Raw genomic sequence first — 17,790 nt, 5'->3', positions numbered from 1 at the left:
AATGGAATAATAGATAATAAATCATATAAGGAAAGAAGTGCCTGAACAAGGGCCACGCCGACATTCTAATCTAATTCTTCAGGCGCTCTCTCGGTAGTATAAATGCTCTTTATGATGATTATCTGCTTTTGTATGCGTCTAAGCCCTGACTACCCTTCACAGCCATCCTGGTGGAGACCAACAGATTTGGCTCTCTTAACAACTTTAAGGTCAATCTCTCCAAGTCTGAGGCGCTAAATGTCTCCCTTCCAGTGTCGGAAGAACTCCATCTGGCCTCCAAGTTGCGTTTCAGGTGGCATAGCTCCCATATTCGTTATTTAGGTATTTTTATCCCTGTAGATTTGTCCCTCTTATGCTCTCTAAAGACCACTTAGATCTACCCTTTGGGTTGAGTCACATCAACGTACTTAAAATGGACATCCTTCCTTACCTCCTGTACCCCTGTTTTAACCATTCCAATTCATTGCAAAGACTCATTCGTTTCAAGTCTGAAATCAGGATGTAGGACACTCATTTTAGGACACTCGGATCATTCAACCTTCGAGTCCGACCCTACAGCGTTGGTAACGCTTGCCAAGATGCCTTCTCCTACAGAACACAGCCTGTAGACAATATACCGCATCTTATTAGAAGCAGCTAGCCCAGGCCTTCCTCGGTTTGTTAGCACTTGGGAATCTGAGATGCCCAACGAAATTTCAGAAGAAGGGAAAAAGGTTTTCCTCTTCTCTCACAAGACAGCCCTACCTTTCAGCGCTCAGGAAAAGAATGATAAGCTATTGTCCCGGTGTATCCCTAGGTGTATACAAAAACTTACAGCAGTCAAAAGGGTTCCTCGACCTTTGCCCTCCAGATAGTATGGGTGCTAGAGATGAAACCACCTATGAGACTTTGATAACACATGCTGTATTTAGAGTTTCCTGCTTTGGGTAATAGAGAGGGGTCTAGGCTGAGGACAAACTTGCTGCTTACTTTCTACTATGAAAAATAAGCAAGGTTTCAGTCCATATTTTGGCACAAAAACAACCAAAATGCTATCGCAGTGAAGTTCCTAATCAGTACGGTTGACGGAAGTGCCAGTTTTTTATGTAGCATGTGGATGGAAGTTGGTTAGATGCCTTCAGTTTTTGTATCACAGTAGATTTATCAACCACGAGTAGGTCCCCTGGAAACTCATCCTTAAAGTATACTCGCACAAGGCAGATGTATAAATTTTCACACTCAAAATTGAGTTCCATAGAGGTCGTTTTGGAGCAGCTCATGGACTTCATTAAGATCCACATGGGTTAGTGGGGTTGTCTCTGACATATCTACACCTAGAGAATAGTTACATAAGAAATTAATTCCTCGACAGGGATGATTATGAATAGAAAAGCCTAGGACAGGAGCCCAAGTCTCTGGGAAATGAACCCCTAGAAGGCACATTAAAATCCGGCCGTGTGCAAAATACTGTTCCCAACAAAAACGTGAAATGAGCTCTGAGAGTGGGATTTAGTGAGACAAAGAATTCTTGCTGTTCTGTTGCAATTACTCTGTACATGAGGCTTACGGTGTAAAATTATAATGAATCAAAAGTAGATATTAAAGAAGTGTCACAGTGGGTGATCCGAAGGAGGGGAGAATCGCACTGCTGTAACATGACCAAGGGGCTAGGTAATTTTTTAATTTGTTACACGCATAATAGAAAGAAAAAAAAAAAGTCTATGTGCTGCAAAAATTTTATGGTTTTAACAATTCTTCAACCACTGCCTAATATGAAAGTGCCATATATACCCGAGTATAAGCCGACCCAAGTTTGGGTTTTCAGCACATTTTTTTGGGCTGAAAAACTAGGCTTATACTCGAGTATATATTGTAGATAGAAAACAATGGGGGGCTGTAGGAAGGGTACTCTGCAAAACTTTTACAATGATTTAGAGGTTTAGTTTTTTTCCTGGAAATGATGTGCAATTGTGCAAGTCTGATCCACGTGGAAATCTGTTTTATAAACGCAACACAAAACACAAATCAGACTAAAATACACAAAAAAAATTCCACAATTATTTTGCACAGATTAGTCAGCTGTAGCTTCACACATCGTGCACACTAGTAGTAGCATGAGCACCAACTAGAACAGTAGTTTACTAGTTCAGCTAAAGCGATACCTACCAAAGCCATTGACATGTATGGGGTTGTGGGGGAAGACGAGTCATCAGATGAGTCAGAGTAGATGAGCCGGCAGAAAACAAATCTGAACTAAGTTCATCGAGCAAATTTGAGAATGTCTTTGATTTACAGCCCTGTCGCCACAAACTAGACCTTAAAAACCTCCGAATTTTAAATTGGCCACCGCCAGCATCAGCATGTGAAATGTTTCAGGCTGAATATATGCCATCTGTTCTTTTATTAGCTTTAAAATAAAGGTACGGTCATAACAGACTCCAGCAATAGAGCGACCTGCAGGAAATTGGGAAGGGACATCAACGGTTCCAAATGCGTTTTCGCAACTCAATATTAAATGCAATATAAAAATGGAGAAGAGCATTTAAACCGCACACATAAAAAGTATACGAGGAGCGGCGCGAGGAGAGGGGGGGGGGGGGGGGGGGAATCGCCCTATTAAAGCGGACAAATGACATCCCTGGGCCCATTACAGCATATTGATACACGGTGATAGATTAAATCTGGCTGGCAAATAATAAGGAAATCTTTTGGATACACAGACGCATTTCTACTTTGAGGCAGAGGTAGGATATTGTGTGAGGCAGCCCAGATTAATGGCAATTGGCCAGAACGCAGAGCAAAAAATGATGTATTAGGCACGGCGGCTAAGCACAAGGATCGTCTGGATAGGTCTTTACGTGTAATTGGAAAACTCGAGAGGTAAATATACAAAACTCTCTATATATAAATGGTATAACCAGTGTGGTATAGGAAAACTGAAAGGGAAGGAAAAAAAAAAGCTGTGAAAGATGGCCATAGTATGAAGAGGACCCAAAATGGGACTGTCACATACAGTCAGGACCAGTTATAGAAGGGAAAGTATCCGATCTCCCCATTAACTGCTTGATGCCTTTTTTCATTTTTGTGTTCCCGTTTTTTTCTTCCCCACCTTCAAAAAGCAATAAAAAAAAAAAAAATTTCCATGTACAGAGCTGTAAGAGGGATTGTTTTCAACAAATTGCACTTTCCCGTAACAGTATTTAAGGGGAACCTGTCATCAGCATACAGGCCTGTGTACAGTCTCATTCTCACAAGAATATGTTTTCATTGCTGCCACTTTGTGCACTGGACAATATGTTGAGTATAGACGAAAAAAAATAACACAGCCAGGATGGCGGCACCCATGCATCACGGCTGTTACATGCTGGCAGCAGCATGTAAAGGGTTAACACCAACAATCTGTGCCAGCACTGATCTCGGGTGTTAATGGTGGGGGTTTTCAATATGCAGCCACCCTGTATGGAGAGGGCTCAGTATGAGCCCTGTATGAGCTCTGACCATACACCCAAGCAAAACGATGTGCTGTTATAGTACACCACATCTCGGGAAGTGGAGATATATATATATATATACACCCATAATTTTACATGAGCAACTACGTTCCGCCAAATTCCACTTCTTCAAAAACTAGCCAAAGTAGTAAACCAATTTTTTAGTATAAATTTGTTGATTTAGTATGAATTCTATGGGCGACTAGCTACTGCATTCATTCACCCCTAAAGAGGTAGTAAAAAAAATAATAAATATTATATATATATATATACACAGGCAGTCCCCGGGTTACATACAAGATAGGGTCTGTAGGTTTGTTCTTAAGTTGAATTTGTATGTAAGTTGGAACTGTATAGTTTATCATTGTAACCCCAGCCAGAACTTTTTTGGTCTCTGTGACAATTGGATTTTAAAAATGTTGGGTTGTCATAAGAATCAGGATTAACACTAAAGCTTCATTACAGACACCACTGATAACTGTTACAGCTGATCATTGTAGCCTAGGACTAAAGTACAGCAAATTACTAATATCCAGTGGTCCGTTTGTAACTAGGGGTCGTATGTAAGTCGAGTGTTCTTAAGTAGGGGACCATGTGTGTGTATATATATATATATATATATATATATATATATATATATATATATATATATATATATATATTTATTTATATATTATAATGACTTTAAACTCAACCACTCCGGCACCTCCAAGGTGCCACCCGTGACAGTCAGCCTCTGTTTGCTACACATTGAAACTAATGTTCCAAAATTTCTGAAAAAAACCTACAAAAAAAAAAAAAGATAGATGGATATCAATAAGTTTACATTGTTCCAGAGATACAAAGAAAGTTTGTGTGAGTCCAGTTTTACTAAAACATCTTCTGAAAAACAGCGCCCCTCCTGTATACAGGTTTTATAAGGTATCGCAGCTCAAACCTTTTCACTCCAAAGAAGCGGAGCGACATTACAAAGACACCAATGTTTTGGATTAGAGGTTTGTTTAGAATTAGAAAGGCTTCTACCAGAAACAGAGTCACCTCTGTCCATGGGTTGTAGCTCTACAAACTAGTAAATGGAACCAGACGGCAATATCTTATGGACAGGGGTGGATTGTGTTGTAAAGAAAGTAGCCATGTTTTTTTCCTATCCTAGACAATCCTCGATAGACTGGTAATGTGCCGGCCAACCCAATGTTAGAGAAGTCTGCTAAGCATCATAGAAAAAACTGTGCTGTTGAAAATACCAGAGCTAATTGGGCCAAATCTTTAGAGAATCTAAACTTAATAGGTTAAAAAAAGCTAAATATTCATCCATCCATTCAAAAAAAAAAAAAAAAAAAAATTCTAATATTTTTTTTTTAAAGTTTATTTTAGGCATAACAAACATCCAAGGTCAAGCAAATCAAAGATGAAACATTTCGGTTTCCTCCCGTCTTTCCCGTCCAGGAGCCGCTTCCCATTTTTTCGATAAAGAGAGCAATTTTTCAGGTTTATGAGGAATGTCACTATTTCATTCTAAAATTCCATCTCTGAGAGGAGAAGGTTCACTGTCCCCATTTCCAATCTCTAAAGCTAATACAGAGATTTATATTCTTCCCTTCTACCCATGCTCTCTTAAATTAAGAGGCGTAATTACCAGCGGCGCTCGCTGCAAACGAATAAAACACCAAGGGAGCGGAGACTGTCAATGCCGGGCGTACGCGCACCAATCCGCCCCCCCCCCCCCCCCAAATCCCTCTGGCTGGAGGTGTCTGCGTACGGAGGCAGCTGCTATCTTCTTTTCCATTAGCAACAATTGTTTGCAAGTGAAATCTCCAGCCAGACGCCTGCGTAGAGAGACACGTATACCCACACACAGAAATAAACTTTTTTTTTTCTTAACAGGATGGCGCTGCTAGTGATGCCGTCCTTTCTTGCCAAATTTTCGCTTCGTTTGAGGCCTTTGAAAATATCCTCGGTTTAATGTGTCTGGAACGAGTGGAAACTGCCAACTTTTGGTACAAAGGAGACAACGGGGACTGTGTGGAGCTACAGACCATAGAGAAGACGTGAAGACACGAGTAGATAACAAAAAGGAGCATATGCCGCGAGGTCTACGGCAGAAAGAAAGTTCTGAAATTTCAATCTCCTAGTGACATTTACACAATAAAAAGATCATTTTTAACCCCTTACTTTACAATTTTACTCAGTTTTATTGCGGTTGTGATGGTCAGTGTAATATACCAGAGTGTGGCCAGGGTCTCTCTAAGCAGACGCTTCATGATCCCTCTAGTGCTGTGAGATGCTGCGTGCTGACAATGTGCTCAGATTATCAGGGTACAAGGTTTATCATCACTTTTACTTAGCTTCTGAACATTCTACTAGAATATGACACACAGAAAAAGAGAGATCAGAGTCATGAAATAATTATAAGACACAATGACACACTGTCACCTCTGCTATATACCTTCCACCCCTGGATAAAGACCTCATCTGTCTGTATATTGTAGAAACAATTCTCTGCACACTGCTGCTTGCCGGAAGGAAGTGCCTGTGTCGGAGCTGGTTTTGTAATGCAGGGGGGAGGAGCAGGAGGCAGAGAACTCATTGCTATTCCTGAGAAGAATCCGACCAAAGTCAGAAGATTTATGGTCGGGTCCAGGGACAACCAAAATTGTATACACCAGGACTGGTAGAGAGAGGTTGAAATTATATATGTTCAATTTGTTTTAATTAAAGGTAATGAGAGAATGTGTTATTATGCTTATGTATAAGAATTTTGAAGGGAATATATAAATTTTCAACTGGGTTTTCTGGGCTAAAAATATCTATAGAGATTTATGGGTCACATCAGCTACTAAACATAGAATGGGACAGGAAGCAAACAGCTCCATTCTTTGTGTAGTGGTCAGAACAAATTACTGCAGATCGGTTCCCTTGTATTTAAATGCAGTAAAGGATTTTAGTGCTACACTATGGAGAGGGGAAGGCCGAGCAGCTCCCCGATTCCTGGCCCGGCCTTATCATCACTTTGTGTGAAAGGAGCCTTGTTCTGGGTGACTCATCATTTTTCACATTACTTTCATGGAGAGAAACACAAATTCTCTTCAATACACACTTTCTAATCAAATACGTGCTCAGAAAAGGCAGACATGGCGGAGCACGCTGAGATGAAGTAGGTGGCACTTCCTACGTTATCCCGCTGTTTCCAGGATGCTTTCAAGACCTTGGAGATGTTTAATTATCAGATTATCTTAAAGGTCACACCTGCCGCTATCAACACTGCTCGGAGGGAAAGATGACATGGAAACTAGGGGGAAATGACAACGCAGCTCATGATACAGAACGATATAGCGCATTGTGGGTATTTATAGGCAGGCGATGATATAATAAATTATAGGCAATGATAAATGAGTAATTCTTCTTCTGGTGATCAGGTGGGTTGTGGTGGGTAGAAGACCAAATACAATGTATAGTCCATGTTTCTGGCAGGTGCAAAGATTCCTCTACAGTCATTAGTGCATAACGATAACGGGGCATCGTGGCCCTGCCAAGGTTTCATTTACCATCAGATAAAAAAAAATAAAAATATTTAAGCGAAATCTGCCATCAAAATCCATCCTGATAAACCAGGGACAAATCGCTCATAGATCCAGGCACCGTGACTGTGGTAATCTTCTTAAATGTATTTGTAGTCCGACAGTCGCTCCATGCTGCAGCTTCTAAGGCTGTTACACTGTCTACCTGGTGTAATCTCACTGTACCAGGGAAAGTTTCGGCACAGAGTGATGGGTGGAAGCATGGGGTGTGGGGTGCTCCTGCACAGTGTAAGAGGATGTGAAGCCCTTCAGGCTAATTTACAGAATTTCTTAAGTTGATTTTAGAAGGAAGAAGACCATGGATAACAAATATAAGATCCCCACAGTCACAGCACCTGGATCAATGAGTAAGTGCCCCTAGTTTATTATCCCGTTTTTCATTTTGATTGGAAATTTATTTTAAGAATAGAAAGACGGCACCACTCTTGGGATGCAGGATAAAAATAATTTTAAAACAACAGCTTCAATTAGACGTGGAGTTTTAGGTCGTAAAATATACATACTTGACCCCTCTGCTATTGACCCAAGGCCGACTCTAGTAGTGGCGAACCTTACACCAACAGCAGGTTGTGACGTGACCTTGGTATTGATGCCCCCTTTGAGTTGAACTTTGAGGCCGGTCAATGACAGCAGTTTCACCTCTAGATGCAGTTATCTGTTTTATGTTTTTAAACACTGCAGAAATGGAGGCAAAACACTATTACAGCGAGAACCACAGCCTAAAACGAAGATACTCTCAGGTTGGCACAGCTGGCATCACAACTTCCCTGCATGTGAGTGTATTACGTGGTAACACTCTCGCACTACAGGTGGATGGCAGATCCAGAGGAAGAAAATGGGCAAAGAAGTGCGAGAATTTATAATTTGCCTGGGAGGGAGCGACAGATTGTTGTGTTATGAACCCCGAAACAGACTGTGACAACAGACCTGCCTCCTGCTACATGAGAAAAACTTTTTTTTTTTTTCTTATTAGCTTGGAAAACAAAGCGTGTAACATTTCCAAACTTGTGAAAGCGGATTCTGCGAAAAAACAAAAAGGACTGACAAGAAATGGCTCCAGGTCCTCGAATGAACCGAGCCAACAGCAGCTCCGATGTAGCAGACGCATCCTGCAATATCAATAGATATCTGACAATCGAGAGCGGTGCCGAGGGCTGCTACACAATCCCGAAAAGAGCAGGGCTTGTATTATCAGTAGTCTGCTTCATATCTAGGGTGGAACATAAGGTTCTAGCATCCATTTGTTTTACTTGGTTATAGGGTCAGTATCTATAGAACTAATTATGTGTCGTTGTCAGGTATATGCAGGTAGATACTTTTCCGTCAGTCCTTATCCCTGCATAACATGCACATGAAGAATCTAAAGGGGGATTTCCATAGACCACAACAAAATAAGTAATGTAGTGACTGCTTAACTAACTTGCTTCTTCCTTTTTGTGTGTTTCGGGGTTTGTATACACTACTGGCCAAGTCATCTTATTGTATCATTCGATGGGAGGTGTGATTTGTGTACTCAGTGACTGAGAGGGCTGGATTTCTTCAGTACAGTAGCAAATGGTCACATGACAGAATGGGGCTCAGAGTCTGGGGAGGATCAGCTGCTGCAAGAGCATGGGGAGGATGGAGGATGCCCCAAAGCCAGACAGTAATACAATGCAGAGAGCTAAGAGAACGGAAGTATGAAGTGAGAATGCTGTAGCCTTGCATATCTAAGAATTCTAACATTTTATATAGGAGTCCAGTGTTTTGAGGGATATAGATTCATTTTACTGATTATGATGAATGAGTGATGTCCCGACAACAGATGTTGAGGGGGGAGAGAGACTTGGACAAGTTGGATTTCCATATGAACAACCCTTCATATAAAAGTTGGTGGCAGTGTATTCCCCTCTCCCTATGTAGAACACATATATGCAAGTATATATAGGTGGATGGGGGTATAGCCGGCAGGTTATACGGTCAGGCACTTTAACTCACAATCTCTGGGTATTGCAGCTCTACTGCTTATACCACCCCTACTTCTAGTGAGCTGGACTTGGACCAGTTTTGGATCACAGGAAGTAAAGTATGATGGTTATTTTGGCAGTATTCTGTTATGTAAAGTTATACTTCAATCAGACCACAAGTGAGAAGGAATAGCACGAATTTAGAATTCCTATCACTATAAATTCTAGAAATGTGATGGATTATAATTAGTCTGGTAGAATGTTTTGTTGACTATAGATGGTAAATATCACTCCCAAGGCTTTAAAAATGAATGTGCCATATGCTCTTGGTGGAGCTGAAAGATGAGGACCTGTCAGCTCGTAGATCCGTCAGATGCCACTGTTAATTGATAAATAATCTGCATTGCAAATGAAGGGAGTGGAAACGATGGCTGTCAATCATGGAGAGGGCTCATGGATGTCAGGAATGTTATGAATGGATGAAAGTGTTCTAGGTGAGGTCCCGGTGAAGCACTTGATCATATAACCGGACTGGACGAGCCTCAGGAGACCTTCAATGGTGACCATCTATGGCCAAAAGAAACCTGGACTGTGATCACAAACCTCGAGAAGATTAATCTGCATGAGATTAACATTTGTTGCATGTCAAAAGCCTTCTACTCCATGTGTTGTGTGCCAGATTGCCCGCTCCATTAGCATGACGTTGATTTATACGTGTGTGCTTTTTGTTATAAGTAGAATTCTGATTCCATTATTGAGAAGCAGCTGGCGTTTTTACCAACAATGTAGAACGATAATGACTGGGACAAGGCAGACTATGGAATTTACAAGAATAGGAGCGTACAGGGAGGAGGGTATTTTCAAGGATCAAAAATTTTATATTACCTGTACATCATGTCTGAGCAGCCCCACAATGCACTAATGGTACTCCACGCACTTGCTCAAACCTTCCCTCTGTTTTCACCATCTTGGTGGCTTTCATTAGCTGCCACTTCTCCTGAGGAAGAACCCTGTATGTGGCCCCTAATTGTTTATGTGTTTTATGTTATGATGAGGTTTTATTTTTTTTCAATTACCACACCATTGGCTAGAGAAAGCCAATGGCCTCTCTAGGATCTTCGTAAAGGTCGGCCCCTTTGGTCTTCAAGAGTAGCATGTAGCAGTAATGAATGCGGCATCCCAGTGTACTTATTACTGTGTTCTATTCAATGATATTGTTTGTTCTAAATTCTACAAATCCCCAATAAAATACAGATTTAATATGCATTTTGAATGTGACTGAGCAGCAACCCCCCGAACCTTTGGATTGATCCCTTGAAAGAGGACTGATACATCTTGAGTTTGTAGGCCTTATTACAAAATTTATGGCACAATTTTACTTCAGTTTCCACCATTTCCGAGCAATTTTGTCATAGGAGATGCTAATTAGAGATAGGAAGTCCTGCGCCATCTAGTCCACATTAGGACTACCCAGTGACAGTAAGAGAATCCAGCAAGCGTATTGGGTGACAAAATAAGAAGATTTATTGGAATTGGTGGGGACTAGAGAACAAAATATAACTGTGCCCGAATCAATGTATAGACGCTTATTAAATGATGCAAAGGAGTTGGAATTATGGGAGTGGTCCTATTTCTAAACCACTTAAAAGGGAACCTGTCATCAGAAATTGACCTAATAAACCACTACCGGTATGTTCTCAAGCAGCAGAACATCTTCCAGATCCTCATCCAGTCATACTGATACAAGGGCCCTTCAGAGTCTGTATATTATTAGACAGGTCCTGGAGTCCTACAAAGACTACAGGCAGTCATAGCAAATGATCTTCACTCCCCGATGACTTCATAGGGAGTGATGATGAAAGTCAATATGACTAACCCCAAGAGCCGCTGGTGGCAGTCAAAGGGCTAACACCCGAAATTGGTGTCAGCACAAAATGCGGGAGTTACCAGTAGATGTCTGCTGCAAAACGCAGCAAACACCCAGCTTTTTTGGAGAGGCTTAGCCCAAGAGCTCTCTCCATATATTCACTTAGAGGACATGTGACGTACCAATACAAAGGACCATCAATGGGCTCCTCATCAACAGATACTGTAATCTAGTATTTAGCAAACTCTTTATAGTAGGAACTACTTTGTGAGGGAATAAGGGATGATCAGGGACTTGGAGAAGATTAGTGAACTGTTAATCTATGATGCCATCCAGAGAAAGTAAGGATGGGCATAAAGTGACACCTGAGTCAACACTTTAACGGGTACATTACACGCCAACCCATCTTGATATTCATGGGTGGCCTTTTACAAAGAATGCACTTGTCTGATGTGAGAGGTACTTCAGGTTTCGGCTACGTTGATAGCTTTGCTCTCGAGATGCTGCGGTATAACGCTGCAGTCTCGTCTTCTGAGGCGATAGTGTTTATTCTACAATAACCAAAAGAGTTTTTGGTCTCTTATGGAAAACAGAACATTAATGAAAAGTGGCTTATATTAAGAGATGGATGAGAGCAGGAAAATCATCAAATTGTAACTAGATTATTCAGATCAAGTCAAGAGCCAACGCTACACAAACCCGACACTGCAGGAAACCACAAGGTTTGTGAAAAAAAGCTCTTAAAACGTTATCAAGGGGCATCTTCTAACAATAGCGACCGAGGGCGACAACAGCCCTTACACAGATTGCTCTTCTTTGCAGTAAACCGAGGTTGGGGAAGCTGAAGATTACATTGCAAGAGCAGATATGAGGTTTATTGTGAAAAGCTGGATGTGGTTTATACAGTTCTCTCATCGAATTGTGAACAGTATAAAAAGTTGAGGGAAAAAAGTTGGAAAAAAAAAACTTGTGGGAACCAACAAAAAAAAAATTAAGATTCTAATTGCAAACTGGAGGCATTGATAGAATCAATGCATTACAATGAATACGGCCATAATAAATGGATATTTAGCGTAAATGGGACAATGTTCACTGCAGGGAGTGTTCAATATTGTCCCTGAAGAGTTGTCTATTCATAAACTTGTCTAAGTTGTTAGTAGCAGCAGAACCGTGAAAAATACATTTCAGAATCCTAGCTTCTCCAAGTGCACTGGGAGACTGTCCTCACACTGCAGTGCTCTACAGACCTAGCTGCTATAACTCACTGCCCCTCTCCTCTACATAGAACTTCATGTCACTGGAAATTTAGCAGTAATTGTAGAATGAAAAAAAGATTCGGAGGAAGGAGGATAAGAGCCAAAGTAAGTGGAGAAAGAGGCATTTTATTCTCATATGATATATTACAAAGATGGATTTCAAGATTGGCATTTTCGGGGTGGCAATTACAACTGGTATAGGAACTGGAGATCCAATATTGCCGTGTGCTATTACATTTAGCAACATGATATTCTTTAGTAACTATTTTCCCCTGAACTCAGTCTGCATATAAATGTATACTTGGAAAAAATGAGGTCTTCTGTAAGCAGGACAGGTTGGAGTAAATATGAGATTTAGATATACCATCACAAAAAGCGAAAAAATAAAAGTCCCGAAACGCGCCCGTAGTAGGGGGAAAAAAACAGAAAAAAACAAATATTAACTTAGATGTTCATTCCTGCAGTGCAAATTTAGCCCATAAATCCCAGAATCATTGTACGCATAATAAATCAGTACGATTCCGAAACATAATCATAAGCACAAACAAAAGAGCGTCCGAGGATTTTTTTTGTAGCGATCTGTGTTTACATTAGCCACCAGAGGTAGCGCCTGTGCTCTGAAGTAATGTCTGGGACCTCTGGGGAATCACTACCAAACACAACATAAACAAAAGCGAAGAACCCACGGGGATGAAAAAAGATGGGAAGCAAATGTTTCGGCTAATTTAATTATCTCTCTCAGTAGGATGTAGAGTTTGTAAAATCATCTTTTTCCAGATAAACATCAAAAACTATAATGCACAATATAGTAAGATGTAATGAGGCCCTCAGAATGATTCACACACAGCGGGGGGTAAAAATGTCAGAGATACAAAAAAAGATATTACACATCTTTTGCATACAAAAGTGCATACAAAAGATCCAAAGTACGAGAGAGAAGGGTAATCAGAGGGCCAAAGAACGAGAGAGAAGGGTAATCAGAGGGCCAAAGAACGAGAGAGAAGGGGAATCATAGAGCCAAAGAAAGAGAGAAGGGGAATCATAGAGCCAAAGAAAGAGAGAAGGGGAATCATAGAGCCAAAGAAAGAGAGAAGGGGAATCATAGAGCCAAAGAAAGAGAGAAGGGGAATCATAGAGCCAAAGAAAGAGAGAAGGGGAATCATAGAGCCAAAGAAAGAGAGAAGGGGAATCATAGAGCCAAAGAAAGAGAGAAGGGGAATTATAGAGCCAAAGAAAGAGAGAAGGGGAATCAGTAAGCCAAAGAAAGAGAGAAGGGGAATAATAGAGCCAAAGAAAGAGAGAAGGGGAATCAGAAAGCCAAAGAACAAGAGGGAGAGGGAATCGGAGAGCCAAAGAACGAAAGAGAAGGGGAATCAGAAAGCCAAAGCACAAGAGGGAGAGGGTATCGGAGAGCCAAAGAATGAAAGAGAAGGGGAATCGGAGAGCCAAAGAATGAAAGAGAAGGGGAATCGGAGAGCCAAAGAATGAAAGAGAAGGGGAATCATAGAGCCAAAGAAAGAGAGAAGGGGAATCAGAAAGCCAAAGAAAGAGAGAAGGGGAATCATAGAGCCAAAGAAAGAGAGAAGGGGAATCATAGAGCCAAAGAAAGAGAGAAGGGGAATCATAGAGCCAAAGAAAGAGAGAAGGGGAATCATAGAGCCAAAGAAAGAGAGAAGGGGAATCATAGAGCCAAAGAACAAGCGGGAGAGGGAATCGGAGAGCCAAAGAACGAAAGAGAAGGGGAATCAGAGGGCCAAAGAACGAGAGAGAAGGGGAATCAGAAAGCCAAAGAAAGAGAGAAGGGGAATCAGAAAGCCAAAGAAAGAGAGAAGGGGAATCAGAAAGCCAAAGAAAGAGAGAAGGGGAATCAGAAAGCCAAAGAAAGAGAGAAGGGGAATCATAGAGCCAAAGAAAGAGAGAAGGGGAATCATAGAGCCAAAGAAAGAGAGAAGGGGAATCATAGAGCCAAAGAAAGAGAGAAGGGGAATCATAGAGCCAAAGAAAGAAAAGGGGAATCATAGAGCCAAAGAAAGAGAGAAGGGGAATCAGAAAGCCAAAGAACAAGAGGGAGAGGGAATCGGAGAGCCAAAGAACGAAAGAGAAGGGGAATCGGAGAGCCAAAGAAAGAGAGAAGGGGAATCAGAAAGCCAAAGAACAAGAGGGAGAGGGAATCGGAGAGCCAAAGAACGAAAGAGAAGGGGAATCGGAGAGCCAAAGAACGAGAGAGAAGGGGAAGCAGAGAGCCAAAGAACGAGAGAGAAGGGGAAGCAGAGAGCCAAAGAACGAGAGAGAAGGGGAAGCAGAGAGCCAAAGAAGAAGAGAGAAGGAATCAGAGCCAAAGAACTAGAGCAGGGGAATCAGAAAGCCAAAGAACGAGAGAAAAGGAAGCAGAGAGCCAAAGAACAAGACAGGCAGGGATTTGGAGAGCCACGAACAAGAGGAGGGAATCAAAGAGCCAAAGAGAGTTGAGAGCTAAAGGCAAAAAAAAAAAAAGTAAGAGTTCACTTAAGAAGCCAATAAAGAGAGTCTTAGATAAAAGTCAAAGAGTTTATGCCACAAAGATATAGAGCAATGCCAGTAAGCCAAAGAGGAGGAAGGATGCTAAAAACCAAAGAGTCAACTTGATAAGAGGCAAGTCAGTGATACTAGACAAGATACAGAAAGAAAAGATAGATGAAGCCATATCAAGTACAGAAAAAAAAATGCAGAGTACACAACAGAGTAAGCGAGACAGCAAATGAAAAAATGTAGGTAAAAAAGAATAAGGGAGGGTGGGATAGAGAGAAAAAAAAAAAAATCGGGAGATCAGACAAGTCTTAATGACTATTCAGAAGAAGGTCCTTCCTACAGGACAGTAACGTGATCACATCGGTCTAAGGCTCTTCTCGTATAATCTCCCACATCAAATTCCACATTAATTTACCCAACGCATTTTGGTACAGTTCTCCTCATAGCATCCAGAAGTTGTCATGCACTTTTACAGTGTACAGGTTTTGGAGCTTACACAGTGCGCTAACAAATAACTTCTCCAGGAGGACTATAAACATGGCTCGGGATGGCGGAGATATCACTCAAAGAGCCTGACATTTTAATTTCATACCAAGATCTACACACGGAGGGGACCATGGCTGCATTGTACACATTATCTAACTCACAGACTCATAAATTAAGGAGGATGATATAACCTATCAAGCCTGAAAAACTCAAGGTCTTGCTTAATGATGCCTCACTTCATATGGAGGACAATAAGATAGAGGAAGATTACAGACACTACACAAGTTATCCTGGATTGGGGGTTGTGATGCATAGAGGGTTTCTTATTCTTTGTGTTGATATCACATCATATTTTCCGGTAATGAATTGCCATTGGTGGTCTGCTTCTACAAACTCATGTCTGAGGACAAGTCAAGGTAAGGGGGGTGCAGTCATTTTAATAGGGATTTGAAAATACAACTGGGAGCAATACAGATAATGAAGCAAGTGATGATGTTGATGGTGAAACGTAATGATCTGAGCATCTTGGATTATTGAGTGACCTCAATATACAAATGTAAGTACTAACAATGTTCCGGAGGTGGGCAAGGTCACTGCCTCATATCAGCAGGATAACACCTCCATCGATGGTTTGAGAAGGATTCAAAAGTGCATATCTCAACCTGATGGATCATCTACGGGATGTGCTAAAAAAAAAAGCCAATGGAGGCCAAACATGATACTTTTAGGGCTTATATGATCTTCTGGATATCGGAAGGATTTACGTGGTAACTTTATAGAGCAACAAGTGACCAAAAGTAGCCTCTACAAAACAGCCTTAAGCGAGAGGCTATGACAGAGGAGATGTAGTATGGACATTCGGCGTGTAGGTCATCAATCTTGATAGTGGGCAACAATATAAACTGATCTCAAAGGAGGATGGATCTGATATCACTCTTCATTAGTGGCTGCGTGCACAGTGTTCCTTTATGATCGATGGGCTCAGAGGATTTCTCTCTTCTGTCTTCCCACCAAACAGCAAGAAGAAAGAAACTATACATGGCAAGAAAAGTGCGACAAGATAGGACACTATGTACAGTCTGCTCAGCTCCTCCTGCTCTATAACATGCTGCCTGCAGGTAGGACACTATGTACAATCTGCTCAGCTCCCCGGCTCTATAACATGCTGTCTGCAGATAGGACACTATGTACAATCTGCTCAGCTCATCCTGCTCTATAACATGCAGCCTGAAGATAGGATACCATGTACAATCTGCTCAGCTCCTGCTGTTCTATAACATGCTGCTTGAAGATAGGACACTATGTACAATCTGCTCAGCTCCTCCTGCTCTATAACATGCTGCCTGCAGATAGGATACTATGTACAATCTGCTCAGCTCCTGCTGTTCTATAACATGCTGCTTGAATATAGGACACTATGTACAATCTGCTCGGCTCCTCCTGCTCTATAACATGCTTCCTGTAGATAGGACACTATGTACAACCTGCTCAGCTCATCCTACTCATTATCATGCTGCCTGCAGATAGGACAATATGTACAATCTGCTCAGCCCTCCGACCAACACTAAACTGAATTTCACAGCTCTCCTACTTCCTGGTGTCTCATATTAAACAGGAAATCACAGGCCTGGACAGGGACACACTGAGCTCATTTATTTTGGGGGGGCACATTATCACTAGGAACTGGATAGCATCGGGAATACAGTTACTGTCAAGGTATCAGAGAGAGATGAGTAACATTTTGGGATTTTAGGGAATTTTTGTCCATATCCCCTATATTTTTGTGTCCTTGGCAGACCCCTTTAAGTGACGGCTTTAGAAGCCATGAAAGCTTAATTGTTAGTACAAACATTTTCGCAGGCAACTCGACATTCCTGAGCGGATTATCCCTTTTAGTAACGAAAAGATAAGTGCTGCGGCCTCACTGAACTTGATAACAATTTAAAGGGCATTTTCCTCTGCGGTGCTAGAGTGACCATTTCAATTTAACAAGAGGGGGGAAAAAAATGAAGAGACTGAGATGAGACGATAAATTACTGCATGAGTTATTTTAATGGCTCAGTTTTTATTTGTGTAACGGATTGCGGCTTTCCATAAATTCCAGCGAAACCATCAAAGGCCGGAGAAGAATGAGGAAATTGTGATGTATTATCAGCCGCATGCAGCAGCTCAGAAACCGTAAATTGACATTTTGGAGGATTATTGTCTGTCTTCTTGATTAAGTTACTCGTCTGCCTTTATTTGTAGGCACTAATGATCATTTCAGGAGTTATTTGTGAAAAAAACAATTAGTAAGAGTACAAATCATTGACATAAGCAGTTGAGGGCCTGCAGTTATTAGGGAGGTTTCGGGAGACAAAATAGAAAAGAAGCCGGATTTGGAGCCAGACCAAGTCCTACTGCCGACGACGCCTGAGGCAACATCATCCACATATCTGCTTTTCGTGGCATCTGCCACCGTCCATGACACGGCATATGTCCATCATACTAATTTTACTAAAGAAAACCTACATAACGGTTTTCATAAATCATAAAGTATCATACATATGATGTCATGTTGCTTCGACCGTGTTTTTTGGAAGCTTTTCCTGCTATTTCTTCCTCCTTCATGATTGGCCAGTTCAAGTTTCTTCTTCATTCTTGTAAAACTGAGATATACCTAAAATTATGTCTCCCAAG

The 17,790-nt window shown here is 41.3% G+C and overlaps 1 protein-coding gene across 6 annotated transcripts in view; it reads right to left on the bottom strand.

The window, feature by feature from the left end:
- Positions 1 to 17,790, bottom strand: part of MAD1L1 (mitotic arrest deficient 1 like 1) — a 438,339-nt gene that overhangs the window by 226,727 nt on the left and 193,822 nt on the right. The gene's annotated exons all lie outside the window — the stretch shown is intronic.

Source organism: Engystomops pustulosus, chromosome 8 (genome assembly GCF_040894005.1).
Source record: "Engystomops pustulosus chromosome 8, aEngPut4.maternal, whole genome shotgun sequence".
NCBI lineage: Eukaryota > Metazoa > Chordata > Amphibia > Anura > Leptodactylidae > Engystomops > Engystomops pustulosus.
The sequence above is the reverse complement of the archived record's forward strand: the minus strand, read 5'-3'. Positions and strand labels throughout refer to the sequence as shown.